Source organism: Delphinapterus leucas, chromosome 11 (genome assembly GCF_059928025.1).
Source record: "Delphinapterus leucas isolate spDelLeu-1000000601 "Yukka" chromosome 11, BTC_Dleu_Yukka2, whole genome shotgun sequence".
Classification (NCBI taxonomy): domain Eukaryota; kingdom Metazoa; phylum Chordata; class Mammalia; order Artiodactyla; family Monodontidae; genus Delphinapterus; species Delphinapterus leucas.
In genome coordinates this window covers 59,439,528-59,453,842 of record NC_143139.1, presented here as the reverse complement: position 1 = coordinate 59,453,842, position 14,315 = coordinate 59,439,528, and positions in this window count along the sequence as shown.

The window sequence follows — 14,315 nt, the reverse complement described above, 5'->3', positions numbered from 1 at the left end:
CAATGACAACACATTTTTTAAGTTTAGTGTCTGGTAAAGAGAAGGCCACGTTTTAATTCAGACATGTCCGATTCCAAAACGCATGCACTTTAATCTATATCCTTGTTAGATCTTAGCATTACATAACCTATTTTCAGTAATGAAAGATTGTTGCTTTCTTACTTGAAGCATAAAAAATACATTGGCCCTAATCTAAAAATAATGTGCAACAACTATTTCAGATGAACTAATATATTACTTCAAGATATTGTCTTGTCATGAAAGGTTTTGAAACAAATATTAGGAAAAAAACCCCCAAAACTCCAGTTGAAATGTATAAGAACTGAGTTATGCTGCCATCTAGTGGTCATTTGGTTGCTGACATCCCTTGAGTACCAAAATAAATAAATAAATAAATAAATCAAGGGAATTAAAGATTTGTATATGTGCAAAAGGTAGGCTAACAAAGCTAATAAATAGGTCAATGTAGATTTATATAGTTAATTCCATACAAGTTGAGATGAGGGTAAAAATATAAAATAATCATGAAATAAAAATATTAGTGAAAAATTTTATTATTCTAAAAATTTTTCTTCTTAAAAGCAGAAACTGCATTAGTTTACATAGAAACTTAAGTCCTTCAGTAGAGTTTCCACACATTTCATTTTATGGATTCTAGGGATTTTTTTTTGTCTTATTACTTAAAGTACATATTCTTTATAACTTACATGTAGTCTCAGTTTAGAGAGATTATATTTTAGGGAGACATATCTTTCCACCTAAGCTGGAAGTGAGAATAAGAGATGAAGACAGTTGGATAAAGAGAGGTGATCTCAAGAATGTCACGGGCAGAGGAGGAAGCAGCATGGAAAGTGGAGAACAAAGATTTGTTCTTAAGGTCAATTGTGCTCAGTGTTTTAAGGAGCTCAGTAATTGCTGGGGAAACTTTAAGAAAACATTCAATGCTAACCAAGTAGCGGAGGTCTCAAAGCATTTTACACAGTTTGGCATATTACACAAAATAAATATACAGGGTTTTAATTCCAAACAATCATATCTGGAAAAACTCTAGGAATATTAGATATTGATTCTCATTTATGTGTGACTCTTAGATGAAGATAAAGGTCTATAGGCTTAAAAGCTTGAGGGTAAAGAGTACTAAGGACAGAGAAAAAAAGATTCTGCATTCTAAAATGCATTCATTTACTTGTTCAGAGAGTTGAAATCACTTAGATAACATATGAGATGCTAAACCATGTGTTAGGTAGTGTTACATACTAAATTCTCCCAGCTCTTAAAAAATTTATAATTAAATGACAGAGAAACACACCTATAAATGATTGAATATGCTAAACGTGGAGCACATAAACAGAAGAGAACTTCTTTTTTTCTCTTACTGTGCACACACACACTCTGCTGCATCTCTCTTCCCAATTTATTAGGGGCATTTTTGGCAAATCATGACTCTCTGGTAATATGGGAGTATTAGAATAGCTTCATTGTTGGGTTTAAAAGTTTACCTCAAGATATAAACTAATCGAGGTTAAAACCTTACCATCTCATTTATTCCAGCAGTGGAGCAAAGATAAATTGAAAAATTGAGTCTGTCATCAGACAAGATAGATGTGTTTGAATAAATAAATCTTTGTACAATAAAATTCTACAAAATATATATTAAAAGGAAAACAACAGAATGGGAGAATTATGTCACCAATATTACTGTGAAGAGCTTATTTTTATTTATTTATTTTTGGCTGTGTTGGGTCTTCGTTGCTGCACGCAGGCGTTCTCTAGTTGTGGCGAGCGGGGGCTACTCCATTGTGGTGCATGGGCTTCTCATTGCGGTGGCTTCTCTTGTTGCAGAGCATGGGCTCTAGGCGCACGGGCTTCAGTAGTTGTGGCACACAGGCTCAATAGCTGTGGCTCACAGACTCCAGAACACAGGCTCAGTAGTGGTGGTGCACGGGCTTAGCTGGTCCATGGCATGTGGGATCTTCCCGGACCAGGGCTGGAACCTGTGTCCCCTGCATTGGCAGGAGGATTCTTAACCACTGTGCCACCAGGGAAGTCCCTGTGAAGAGCTTATTAACAAAATTATTAAAATTGGTAGAACTGTGTAATGAACAGGTCTAGATGCTCCTCCAGAAGCAAGCAAAGACGTGGCCAGCTGGTACTCAGGGCCGCCAGGAGCCGTGGTCTGGCCTGGAGAGAGCCTCGGACCCGTAATGAGTCAGAGTCCAAACATCCTAGTTACATAATGAGCCCACATCTGTCCCTTCACATGTAAAATGCATATAATTATACCTGCTTTGCAGGATTCTTACAAGGATAAATTAGAGGGCCTGTCACTATTGTGAGCATTCAAGAAATGGGATTATTATTATCATCAGAGGGTAAAAATGCACACCATTACTGGCAATTAAAGAAATGAAAATTATGACAATTTAAAGGTAACATGACATATCTATTGAAGTAGCAAAAAGATGTCCAAATTCAGAAAAGGACTTGAACAAGAATATTCATAGCAGATCCATCCACAATTTCCAAATCTTGGAAAGAGCCCAGCTGACCATCAGTGGATAAACAAATTGTGACACGTTCACACAGTGGAACATTTCCCAGCAACAAAAAGAATGACTCGCTGATACATGCAAGAATGTGGATGAAGAGCAAAATCATCATGCAGAGTGAAAGAAGCCTTACCCAAACGATTTCCTACTGGATGATTCCATTTTTATGGAATTCTGGAACTCTAGAAAAAACTGATCTGTGGTAGAAAAAATCAAAATAGTGGTTGCTTTTGGAGGTGTGGGTCAGGGATTGACTAGGAGGGGGCATGAGGGAATTTTCTGGACTATGGGAATGTTCTATATCATGACATGGTACAGCAATTTTTTTAAATTAAACACGTCCAGCTAATTCTACATACAGGGATTGCAAGAAAACATAAATAAAAAGAAACATTTGGAGAAGAGGGATTGGCCACCACTCTACTGAATAGACCTCTGAGGTCCAGTACAGTAGCCACAACCAAACATGTCTGCTGAGCATTAGAATGTGGCTTGTCCTATGTGATATGAGTGCAAAATACATGCTGGATTTTGTACAAAAGTAAGATATCTCTGCAATATCATTTGTAAAGATTACAGTTTGAAATAAGAATATTTTACATATATCCAGTGAAAAAGTATTATTAAATTGGTTTTACCTATCTCTTTTTACTTTTATTTATGTGGCTACTATAAAATATAAACTAACATGTATTATATTTCTGTTGGACAGTGCTGGTCTAGAAAGTAATCTCCTGGCTGGAAAAGCCAGAATTTTCAGCCCTTAAAGAGGGATTGTTTCCTTATCCTCTGACCTGGGGATTTCTCTGTCTTAATGAAATGCTGATTGCTTTCCCTGTTTTCCCTCCCCGCATTTAAGGCCTCTACTTTGTTTCTTCCTTAAACTCACTCTAAATAATTTCTCCTCAAGCCCAGGCTGCATGCCGTTACATCTTGGAATGTGTATTTTGACCTTAAACTCTAGAGAAGAACTTCTAACCTGCGGACACCTGTATTTTTCAGTGTTTTTAACTCCTGCTTCTGGAAAAGAGATTTTAGGAGATTCAGGAAAGTCTTGATGTGTTAACATTTTCCATTCTTGACATCGATGGAACTTACACCTATCTGAGACTAATGGAATGGATAGTTTAGCCCTTCAAGCATTAATTACAAGAATTCTGACCATTTAATATACTTCCTATACTAGATATATTTTCCCATTGCATTCCTCGGTAATGTTTTGCTTGCAAATGATAGTAAGAACTCTATCTAGCAGAAGTGTAAAAAAATTAATTACAAGGCTATTTGGATCCTGTAAAACAACAAAGTTGTATGTAAGACAGGCATACAGAAAAACCACAGGAAGAATCAGAAGATTTGGAAATTCGTTAAAACTCTTTCTCCATTTTTAATATTTAATACTCCCCCCTCTCTTGTCTGTTAATTTTTTCTCTATCTCTTGACCGATTTTCTCTAAATGGCAGAAAACATGACTGTTAAGTCTTAAGGGGAAAATTTATTTTGGTTCAGTATTCTCCTACTATTCACCCAGTTTCAAAACTTCATATTTATCTCTAAATGTACATTGCTTCTGTAATGTAATTAACCTAACAATCTTCTTTATTCTTGCAGTTCCCCTTGACTTTCCATTCCAATTTCCACCATCCCAATTCAAGACTGCTCTACTCTTCCCCAGACTTCTCACTTTGCTTTCCACCTCCACTCTTTTTCCTCTTCCTGTGTATTGATATTCAGATTTAAAATCTTCTAATGGTAATAACTGACTTCATTTTAAGATTCCTGGAATGAGTGGATAAAGTTAGTATTAAGAAAAGATACAAAGTGGTTTACAGGTTCAATGTAATCTCTATCAAATGCCATTTTTTTACAGAAATAGAAGAAAACAATCTTAAAATTCATAAGAAACTACAGAAGACCCTGAATAGCCAAATCAGTTTTGAACAAGAAGAATAAAGCTGAATAAAACTTCCACATTTCAAAATATGTTACAAAGCCACACTAATCAAAACAGTATGGTACTAGCATAAAAGTAGACATATAAGCCAATGGAACAGGATAGAAAGACCAGAGATAAACCCATGTATATATGGCCAACTAATCTTTGACAAGGGTGCTAAGAATACACAACAGGGAAAAGATAGTTCCTTCAATGAAAGGTGCTGGGAAAACTGGATATACACATGCAAAAGAATAAAATTGGACCCTTATCTTACAACATACACAAAATTGCCTCAAAATATATTAAATATTTAAATGTAAATCATGAAACAATGAAATTCAAGAAGAAAACTGGGAAAAAGCTTCTTGACGTTGGTCTTGGCAAGGATTTCTTAGATATGACACCAAAAACTGAGGTAACAAAAGCAAATATAGACAAAAGGGATTACATCAAACAAAGCTTCTGCACAGCAAAGAAAACAAAGCAAAAAGGTGACCTACAGAATGGAAGAAAATAGTTGTAAACTGTACACCTGATAAAGGGTTAATATCCAAAATATATAAGAAACTCTTACAACTTAGTAACAAAAAATAAATACTCTGATTTAAAAATGGGCAAGGAACTGAATAGACATTTCTCCAAAGAAGACATACAAATGGTCAACAGGTACATGAAATAATGCTCAACATCACCAATCATCAGAGAACTGCAAATCAAAACCACAATGAAATATCACCTCACACAGGTTAGGATGGCTATCATAAACACACACACACACACAATAACAAATGTTGGTGAGGATGTGGAGAAAAGAGAACACTTATGCACTGTTGGTGGGAATGTAAAATGGTACAGCCACTATGGAAAGCAGTACAGAAGTTCCTCAAAAAATTGAAAATAGAACTAGCATATGATCCAGGAATCCCACTTTTGGATATGTACAATGGAATTGAAATCAGGATCTCAAAGACATATCTGCACTCCCGTGTTCATTGCAGGTTAGTCCCAACAGCCACATGGAAGCAAACTAAATGCCCATCAATAGATATGTGGATAAAGAAAATGTGTTATATATATGCAATGGAGTATCACTCAGTCTTAAAAAAGAAGCTATATGACAACAGGAAGAAACCCAAAGGACATTACACTAAGTAAAAGAAGCCATGATTCTTCCTGCATGATTCCACTTATATGAGGTATCTAAAACAGTCAGACTCAGAATAGTGATTGCCAAGGGCTGGCAGGAGGAGGAAATGGGGAGTTGTAGTTCAACAGATGTAAAACGTTCCAGTTGTGTACAATAAATAAATCCTAGAGATCTACCGTACAGCACAGTGCCTACAATTAACAATACTATATTATAAATCTAAATATTTGCTAAAAGAGTAGATCTATGTTAATAGTATTATCACAAAATATAATAACATATAAATAAATACAATAATAGTAATAATAGTAAAAATAAAGTGGGCAGGCAGAAACTTGGAAGGGATGGATATGTTTATTGCAAAGATAGTGGTGATGATTTCATGAATGTATAAGTTATCCCTAAATCATGACGTTGAATACATTAAATACAGACAGCTTTTTGTGTATCAATTTATACCTCAGTAAAGTGGCTAATAAAAAGATAAAAGAAAAAATATATATATAAGTCATTTAAAGGAAAAAAAAGAAAATGTTGACTTTTGCAAAAGCAAAAGCAAGAAACAACATTTCACTCGAGTTATATAAGTTTCACTATAAATGAAGTCAGCCTTCAGTACCTTAATATAATCAGAAGAAAAATGTTGTATTTAAAGTCAATTGATTTCAGAATAAAACTTCCACAAGAAGGATAAAGGCAAAGTATTATTGAATCTCAGGCAAGCCTTTATTTATAAATACAATTTCTCAAATATGTTTTCATCCAATTTGGTCACAGCTTCTGGGAAGTTATTTGGTGACATATGTCTGTGCTTGCAAAGCTACTGGAAAAGTGGAAACAGAGCTGCTTTTTCTAAAGCTGCTAAAATGATATAGACACACAGGAGAAAGGAACCAATTATTTACTTTCTCTAAAGGTTAAACTACCAATCTGGAGATAATAACAAGTTTTGTGGGTATTGATAACATTTTTCATCATATGTTTCCATGCATGATTTATCCTCACTATTTTCCTTCAATAAGGTGAATTGCTTTTCTGATGAGGGGTCATTAGGTAACACTTGCACAGGTTATAATAAAATATCTAATGATTAGAACTAATGTGCCAGCTGAATATAGTCAATATAAGTAGACATTATTAGCTGAAAAGAGAAAATGGCTTGAATATCTAGATGCCTTTTATGTTATCTATAGCATCATGAAAATCTGCTTAAAATGCAAAACAGATTCATTTGACAGAGTTTGGTTTTAGGTTTAGACGAGAGGAAATGCCTGCCCGTTCACTTCCCAGAAGGTGCACTGGACATCAGTCAGCTCAGATCAGGGACTTGGTTGGTTTGGGGCAAGATGATAGATATTATTTGGAGATTGATTTTAGAAGGATACATTCTTCTTAAGAGAAGGGACCAAATTATATTCACCTTTCTTTTCTTCATGTATATACTTACACATCCTTTGTCATTCAGATATATTTATTTTTACATAAATTAATATAAAATGCCTGGATAACTCACTTGATACAGTAAGGGCTTTTGGAATAACTAACAATCATTATTATTCTGAGAGATTTAACATGGAAGAAGAAGTTTGGTGTGAATTATTAGTATGATCATTTTTATTGTGAGAATTATTATACTATGTAGCTTTTTGTGGTGGACATCTTTTTAAATTTATAACCACTTAGCCTTTGATCCTCTGACTCTATCTGGAGAATTCCTTACTTTAAAAATATTGGTAGAGGGGAAATAAATACCCTCCTTCTGTAGAAACTAAAAATGCTAGCTACTCCTGATCTAACCTCTCCCCACCACTGACATTGACTCAGTAGCTTGTAAACAAGCAATTCCCTTTCTTAGCTAGTGAGGATAGTAGTAAATTATGAAAGGTGACATTTATGGAAACAGAAGTGTCCAATGCTTGAAGAAATGTTCTTCAACATACCAGTTCTGCAGAGTGGTTTTATGCATTGTTCCTGGTGATTAATTCAAAAATTGGTTCTTTGGCCTTTCCAATGATTCCATTTTTTTTTTGCGGTACGCGGGCCTCTCACTGTTGTGGCCTCTCGCGTTGCGGAGCACAGGCTCTCAACCACTGCGCCACCAGGGAAGCCCCCAATGATTCTTTTAATAAAGTTATTTTCTTCCTTTTTAGATAGAGCCAGTTTCTGTTAATTGAATAAAACCCCTGATCCGTTCCATTGCATACTTCCATTTCACTGTGACTTCCCTTCCTTTGGAATTTGTAGAGAATGTGACCTATATGTGTCTTTATTTCTCTATTTAATCATAAACTGCTTGATCATGGGGCTCTTATGTTATATATTCTTTGTATCATTCATAGTATTTAGCAAAATGCCATCTTTCAGATGCTTGAATGAAATTGAGGTTACATAGAAAAAGCATAGACTTGAGAAATACTCAAAATGAACACTACTCTGCTAAAATCTTACCTTGCCTAAGCCACAGTATATGTCTGGGTCACAGATTCTTCATATACAAAAACAGTCAGATAAGGTTTATGGTTCTGGAAATCTATGTCTATATTATATGTCTTAGCTTGTTCTGTTCAGTAGCTCTTGAAGTTAAGGACCCTTTAATAATTTCAGGAGCAGGTATGCCTAAAATAGATGCACAGCCCAAATTTAATTCATGTTTCTTTGTTGTTTTTCTGCCTGTAAACTGAGGATTGACTACACATGTGCCAAAATAACCTCAGCTTAGGGGAAGAGAGTTAATTAGACTGTTGTCACCTCCCTTTATTATCTGGGTCCCTCCAGATTTTCCTGAGACTGAGAAGCTCAACAATTAGAGCAGCTTAGTATCCTCTGGATCTTACTTTCCTATAATTATTTATGTCTCCAGTCCCCAGTTGCCACTCCCCAGCTGCTTCTTTCTTCTTCTCTCTGCTTGGGGACAAAATGGGTGACAGGCATATCCAGACTCCCCCTCTTGGTATATCAGCATCTATCACTAATGAATAGTGTCACTCTTTCTCGCTAAGCCTGCATACGTTTGGCAAATATTCAGAACACTCCAGGACGTCAGTACTAATCAGGGCTGGCACAGTTTGGTGCAGACACTTATATTAACTCTCTCACTACTCACTTCAGTGCCTTTGGGGCTTGCGTTCTTGAACAACAGAGGCTGGTAGCCCACAAGCTGCATTTTCCAAACATCCTTTTAACTGGGGTTCAGGCATGGGAATTAGGTTCTGCTAGGCAGATGGGCCTGCATGAAATGTGGATGAGGAAATAAACAGCATGAAGTAGCTGTTGCATGTGGGTCTCCTGTGGCAGCTGTGGTAGAGTTTCCAGTTCCTACTGTAGGGGCAATGGCATGTTTTTCCATTGGAATAGCCTCATGGTATGATTGGGCATTTTTCCTGGATATGTTGTCCTTCATGTATCTCTCCCAGAAATGAAGTGCCCAGACTGAAAGGCCATCCTAACAATTCTGTTATGTGATTTCCACTAACCACTGCCTTAGTGAATAAACCAGCTAGATTAATTTCAATTGTCTGACACTAAGAACTATGACCTATACAAAGTTGAAATGTACTTTTTATCTCTGTCAATTAATAATGTGTTTGTAAGAGAACACCCAACAAACAGTGGTTTAAACATGGGGCTTATTTTGCACATGGTGCTCAAGGATGTCAACCAGAAACTATCTTCAGCATATAATTTTCTACCGCATTGTTGTAAGATGCATCCCTATTTAGTCTGCACACCAGGTAGGAGGGAAGGGTGGATCAAAGCTTTCTTCTAACATTCTTTCATTTGAGAAACGATGTCATACCCAGGGACTACTGTTGACATTTCAGTGGCTAGAACTGTGTGACATGCCCTCCTTAAAGCATAGAGGCTGGTATTTCATTTTCCTATTTTTATAGTAGAGACAGGCAAGGAAGTGGAGATCAGAAATTGTGTTGAGGGAGACATATTACAGTGTTTGCCACACCATCATTGCTTTAGTTGCTGTTGTCACCTGGGACTCCTCTGATAAGCTCTTACCAAAGCCTCCTCACATATTTAGATGAAATAGTTATCAACTGGATGAAATTAAACATACCAAAAGGCTCATCTGTTCAAAAGTGACTTCACCCAAATCTTGTCATCAAATGTAAATTTTCTACTTCTGGAGTCACATATTTGGATTACGATATTTGCCAACCAGAGAACATATGCTAGACTGCCTATGTATTATTCAGTGATAGCAACTCAAAAACCCATCACCACTCATTATCTTGTTACTACAGACAAGATTATTAAATGCACAGGGATATTTTCATGCAAAACAGAGCAGAATGGAAGCTTTATGAGAAAGGTAGGCCTGAGTAGACCATAAGGCAGCATGAGCAATTGGATAACAGGGATGACAAAGTAAACTAAAGAGGAAAACAAGTACAACTAAGCTTCTCCTACACAGATCTGATGAGATTGACATCTTTCTGTTCATTTCTTCTACCTGAAATCCGTAGGAGCAGCATTTCACTTCCATATAATCATACTAAGACGTAACCAGTTACTGGCTACTCCAATTATGAAGGACCAAAGTCCCACATCCTAAACCTTTTTGCTGTGTCTTAATATTCTTGAGGTCTGGCTTAAGTTTATGTTCAATATTCCAATTCTATAATTCTGTGGTATTTGCTGCTTATTTAAAGATATGAATTAAAAATGTAGACCTACAGACCCCTGCATTTAATTTCTACAGAAATTTTTGTTTTGACTTCCATAAAATATTAAAATTTAGTAGAGAAATATTGATTTCAAGTTTTATATTTTTAAAGATTTATAATTTACTAGGACCAAATTGGGTGATTTGTACTTAATGTTTATTCATATAAATCAACATGTAATCACCCTCCTCACTTAGCAATGACAAAATAAATAGTAAAATTGGTATCTACCAACTTAATCATTGCTAGAACCAATTTTTAATTTGAATTTGTTTTTTTTCTTAGTCATTCATGCACAATTAATCATTCTTGAATTGCTCAATCCTAAAAAGGTTTGACAAATGTTGCACGTAGAAACAGGGTTGTTTTCCAAATTGCATTTTCTGCACTACTCTTTTTCATTACTCAGAATATTTGCATAAAAATAGTATCAAATTAAACAAGTTGCCAATTTCATTTTAGTGCATCTGAAATCCTCTTGAAATTATTGCAAGTCAACAAAATGTAAACTTGCTTGCTTTAGCATATACGTATTGAACAGCAAACACATCCAACTTTCTTCTCAGTGATACCTCTGTTAAAATATGCTTTATTCTACTACTCCATAAAAGAACCATAAAATATTGCTTAAAAACTACCTCAACTAACTTTTAAGTTAGTTTCTCTAAGTGCAAAACAGAAGCATTTCATTTAATGAAGCTTAAAATGAACTTCTAGTACATTTAGGCCACTCCATCTCTCTGAGCATCACTGTGCAAAATCATTTTCAGGTTAAGTATAAGCTTTGCAAAGAGTAGTCACCTGAAGACATAATAAGAATGTAACCAAGATTGTTTTTATAGCTTCCATTTTAAAATTTCTTCAGTCCTATAATTTTTCATTTGGTTTTCTATATAGCAGCCATTAACGCTTCAGGATTGTCTCTGAACGATGCTTATTTATTCTTGTTAATATGTTATCATTCTATTTCTTTATCCATTTTCAGCCACCAAATATTCAGGCTGATGGAGACTGAAATGTGTTGGGAAGCTATTTTTCTCAATTTGCTTATGAGGTAGATTTTACTTTTGAAAGTATTACCATTTTTCTCATTTTACTATCATTCTTATTAAAATAGTTACCAATATTGTAGTAAAAATGACAGACTGCTTAACTTTAGGATTTTTAATGGAGAAATAAAAATTTAGTCACAATATATTCTCGAAGTTTCGACTTCTAAGTTCAACTTACATTTTTTCCCTCTCCATTGTCATCATCGCAGCTTTAGTCACCTAAAGCCTGGGTTTTGCAGCCTCCTTCCTGCTTCTTTTAAAACCTCCAATTTCTCTCCTCTCCAATAGGATCTGCACAAAATTTACAAAATTATCTTATTAAAAACAGTTCTATTACTCTGACTAAAATCTATAAAAACCCTACTTATTTCCTGCCATATCTGTTGTAAAATAATTGTTTCCCTGGTTTTTATCCACCTCTCTGTATTTTCCCTGCTAAGGTATAGGTTTGATATGGATGTGCTGGTGATTCCTTAATTTTTTTAAACTCATCTGTTATTTTTTATTTTCATTTTTCAAGGTCAGAAACATTATATCACAAAGTTATCTTGATTCTGAAAATATTTTCAATTCCTTACCCTTTCATTTATTCCTTTCACAGGTAATGATTTCTCCAAGTATTTCTGACTTCAGGAAACAAACACTGCCTTTCTACTTTTTTCAGATTTATTAAGATATAATTGACAAATAACATTGTATAAGTTCAAGGTGTACAATGTGATGATGATACATGTATATATTGTGAATGTTTACCACAATGAGGTTAGTTAACACATCCTTCACCTCACGTAATTACCATTTTGTGTTGTTGTCCTCATGGTGAGAACATTCAAGTTTTATTCTCATAGCAACTTTCAAGTATACAGGATTGTTAACTAAAGCCACCATGCTGAACCGTAGATCCTGGAATTTACTCATCTTATAATGGAAAGTTTGTAAACTTTGACCAACATCTCCCCATTCTCCCCCACCTTCAGTCCCTGGCAAGCACCATTCTAACTTCATGTCCATGAGTTCAATGTTTTTAGATTCCACATATATGTGAGATCACACAGGATTTGGCTTTCTCTATTTGATTTAATTCACTGAACATAATGCCCTCAAGATCCATCTGTGTTGTCACAAATAGCAGATTTACTTCTTTGTTATGGCTGAATAATAATAAGAAGAAGAAGGATGAATTTAGATAGATAGATAGATAGATAGATAGATAGATAGATAGATGTCACATTTTCTTTCATCCTTTGACAGACACTTAAGTTGTTTCCATGTCTTGGCTATTGTGAATAATGCTGCAGTGAACATGGGAATGCAGATATCTCTTTGAGATAGTGATTTTATTTCCTTTGACTATATACTTAGAAGTAGGATTACTGGATCATATGGTAGTTCTAGGCTTAGTTTTTTGAGGAACCTCCATACTGTTTTTCATAGTGGCTGCACCAGTTCACATTCCCGCCAACAGTGCACGAGGGTTCCCTTTTCTCCACATCCTTGCCAACACTGGTTATTTGTTGTCTTTTTGATAATTGCCATTTAACAGGTGTGAGGTGATACTTCATCATGGTTTTGATTTGCATTTGCCTGATGATTAGTGATGTTGAACATCTTTTCAAGTACGTCTTGACCATTTATATGTTTTCTTTGAAGAAATGTATATTCAGGTCCTCTGACAATTTTTAAATCAAATTGTTCACATTTTTGCTGTTGAGTTGTAAGAGTTTCATTTATATTTTGGATATTAACTCTTTATCAGATACATGGTTTGCAAAAATTTTCTCCCATTCCACTGGTTGCCTTTTCATTTTGTTGATTTTGTGTGTGTGTGTGTGTGCGCGCAAAAACTTGTTATTTTGATGTAGTCTCACTTGTTGAATTTTGCTTTTGTTGCTTTTGCTTTTGTTGATATAGTCAAAACATCATTGCCAAGACCAATGTCGAGGAGCTTTTTTCAATGTTTGCTTCCAGGAGTTTTACAGGTTCAAGTCTTACATTTAAGTCTTTAATCCATTTGGAGTTAATTTTTATGAATGCTGTAAGATAAGGGTCCAATTTCATTCTTTTGCATGTGAATATCCAATTTTTCTAACACCATTATTGAAGCGGCTATCCTCTCCCTACTGAGTATTCTTGGCTCCTTGTCAAATATTAGGTGAACATATACGTGCAGATTTATTTTGGGACTCTCAATTCTGTTCCATTGGTTTATGTGTCCGGGAGCATATTTTGACCCTGGATATAGTGGTACAGGTGCGTGTGGCAGCTCTCAGTCCAGGTGTCAAGATGGCAGCTCACAGCACTAGGATCCACAGCATTGACATGCATGGTCCTTTGTGAGCGCTGTGAGCCGCCCCACAGTGGCTACTATGGCTGTTGGACTCTCAGCGGCACCTCATAATCTAGCGGCTACAGACCAGAGCAGGCAGGGGTAGTGGCCAGAACCAGTGCTATGCACATATTTGGCTGCAGAGCCAGCTCCAGATGCCTTTGTAGTGGCAGAGGCCTGTAGCAGACAAACACGAAGTAGTGGGGGTCAAGGTCAACTGCAGGTGTTCTTAAAGGTCCATGAATGGATGAATGGATAAAGAAAATGTGATATATATATATACATAAATTCTGCCATAATTTTATTATTATGAGTATTATTCAGTCATTTTGGGGTACAACGTAATGTCAGAATACAGAAAAACATCATCCTAATCTTTGATATTTCAATATGCCATATGCTTTATTTACAAGAATACAATGTTACATTAAGAGTGTGAACTCTGGAGCCTGACAAGTTATGATAAAATCCTTTATCTGTTATTTATTAGTAGTAGTATCACCCTGGGCAGGTGACCTCATCCCTTGGTATTTCAGTCCTCTCAACAGTAAAACAGGGTCAGCAACATTGCCTACTTAAAGTGTTGTATCAGATACATGCAAAGCCTATAGAACAGTGACTTG